Consider the following 2,822-nt stretch of genomic DNA (forward strand, 5'->3'; position numbering starts at 1 on the left):
GGAGGCCGCTTTTCTTCCCGCGGGAAGGTGTGAAATTCCGCTGCGTAGGGTGTCGGACACGTAGGCCTGCCACGCCATTACCATGTCCATCAACGCGGAACGGGACAGATTAGAGAACTCCTTACGGGGCTCCCAGCGGCTGCAGACGTGGGCAGCAAAGTCGTCGCACGGGTGCACGCTTCTGTTCAGCTGGCTGTCGATGACAATCCTGCCAAAAAACCAGTACATCTAACCACAGCCTTTCGTTCATCATGTTGCAGTATATCTAGTTATGCACTTCCTAATCGTAAGTATTACTTTAGCTGTTTAAAACTACGTTAGAAGTACGAGAAAAGGCAAATGTGCAGGATGGAAAAATGAATAGAGGTTGTGTATGCCTTCCTTAATTTTGGGCTTTCCAATTCAGGTGTGCAAGAGGTGCAAAGGAGTTGCAGACCCATGTTTTTGTTTTATTTATTTTATTTATTTCATAAATACTGCCGACTGCCCTTTGGCGGTCAAGGCAGGAGTGCACAAAGAAAAAAAAAATAAAAAAAATTACAGAGTAGTAACAACAAAATAACAGCAACAAAGGGCGATTACAGTACGAGAACAAAATTCAATAAGACCAACGGGAAGCAAAAAAAGTACAGGCAAATCATCCGACGTCAAACAGACTACGTGAACAGAATAAAAACAAGGAAACCGAAATACACTGTGTACTAGACGCGTTACTGCGATACATGAGCCGAAACAGCAGACAAGAAAGATTCTGAAGATACCAGGTTGGTGATATCGCTTGGCAGTCGGTTCCATTCGGAAATGGTGCGTGGAAAGAAGGAACAAGAATATGCTTTTGTTCGGCATCGTGGCATCAAGATAGTCCGTTCGTGTTTGTTACGGGTGGGGCGTGTTGTGTTGTATTGCATGTAACTGAAAATTCAGTTTTGTTTTATTATGTATGATATTGAACAACATTTCTAGTCGGTGCTGCTTTCGACGGGATTCAAGCGTGGGAAGCCCAGATCTGTTGAGCAAATCAGATACCGAGACCTGCCGACCATAAGCGTGGTAAATAAACCGGAGTGCTTTCCTCTGGACGCCTTCAAGAATTTTTATATCTGTTTTTGTGTGCGGAGCCCATACAGCGTCGGCGTATTCGAGCACTGGACGCACAAGTGATGTGTATGCTGTCAGTTTAGTTTGGCTCGTGCAATGCTTTAGGCGGTGCTTTAATAACCGAAGTTTTTTGGACGCTGCTGAGACAATGGACTGGATGTGTACGATCCAGATCAGGTTGGATGTCATGGTTACCCCAAGATATTTCACCTGAGTCACTGAGTTGATCGGAAGGCCATTGATTTTGTATGTGCATTGGAGCGGTTGTTTCTTTCGTGTTACTATCATTTTTCCGCATTTTGAACTGTTTATACCCATTTGCCAAGTACAACACCAGCTGGAAACTGCTGTTAAGTAGTCGGTTAGGAGTGTCTGGTCTTCGACTGATGTGATACTATGGTATATAACACAGTCGTCGGCGAAGAACCGACAGCGTATGCGTGAGTTGAAGGACAGGTCGTTCAAATAAATAAGGAAGAGAAGCGGCCCAAGGACTGAGCCCTGGGGAACTCCTGAAAGTACCGGCGCTTTTGTGGAGTGAGATTCCGATATCTGAACAAACTGATGCCGCTGTGTAAGGTAGGAATCTAACCATCGTACTACTTGCCGATTATTCAACCACCACCTTATTTTTAACAAAAGATTGCCATGCGATACCCGGTCAAACGCTTTTTCGAAGTCAATGAAAATTAAATCTACCTGTCCATTATTGTCTAGTGACATCACAATTTCATTTGTAATATGAATAAGCTGCGTCACTGTCGACAAGCCTTGCCGAAACCCGTGCTGGCTTTCAATAAAAAAACCGCTTTCCTCTAGGAATGAACTTATGTGCTTGAAAATAAAATGTTCTAATACCTTACTGGACGTACATAACAAAGAAATTGGCCTGTAATTCCTTTGCTTTCAGCAATGTTGTTGAACACTTAAAATTGGTTAATTGGTTTTTGAGGAAAGGAAATAGCGCAGTATCTGTCTCACATATCACGGTGGACACCTGTACCGCGGCGTAAGGGCAGCGAGGAAGGTGGGAGCGAAAGAAGAAAGACTGAAAGAGTGCGTAGTGGAAGCCTCCGAAATAATTTCAACCACCTGGGACGTCCCACAGCACACAGACGCCTTTTGCATTTCGCCTCCATCGAAACGCGGCTGCCGCGGTCGGATTCGAACCCGGGTACTCCGGCTCGGTAGACAAGTGCCTTACACACTGCGCCACCGCGGCGCATTTTGAACAGCCCAATTTCTTAATTTGCGGCGCGAAGTGCGAGGAGGTCAGGACAAAGTTCCACTATGCACCAACGGGTGCGTGCTGCTGGTTCGGGCGAACATCAACCTCTCTGCCGCGAGCGGGTTGTCTGCGATGCAGCCGCCTTATCACGGCCAGCAGCAAAACTAGGCGCGCCGCGATGAACTAGGCGATAGACGAAGTTCGAGGTGGGTAGGTGGGGGGTGGGGGGGTGTATGTATATATGTATGTATGTATGTATGTATGTATGTATGTATGTATGTATGTATGTATGTATGTATGTATGTATGTATGTATGTATGTATGTATGTATGTATGTATGTGTGTGGGGGGGGGGCGACGCGGTGGCTCAGTGGTTATGGTGCTCGGCTGCTGACCCGAAAGACGCGGGTTCGATCCCGGCCGCGGCGGCTGGAATTTCTTAGGAGGATAAAGTCTAGAGGCCCGTGTACTGCGCGATGTCAGTGCACGTTAAAGA

This window comes from Amblyomma mixtum, chromosome 10, assembly GCF_055824585.1.
Source record: "Amblyomma mixtum isolate Tamu chromosome 10, ASM5582458v1, whole genome shotgun sequence".
Classification (NCBI taxonomy): Eukaryota; Metazoa; Arthropoda; class Arachnida; order Ixodida; family Ixodidae; genus Amblyomma; species Amblyomma mixtum.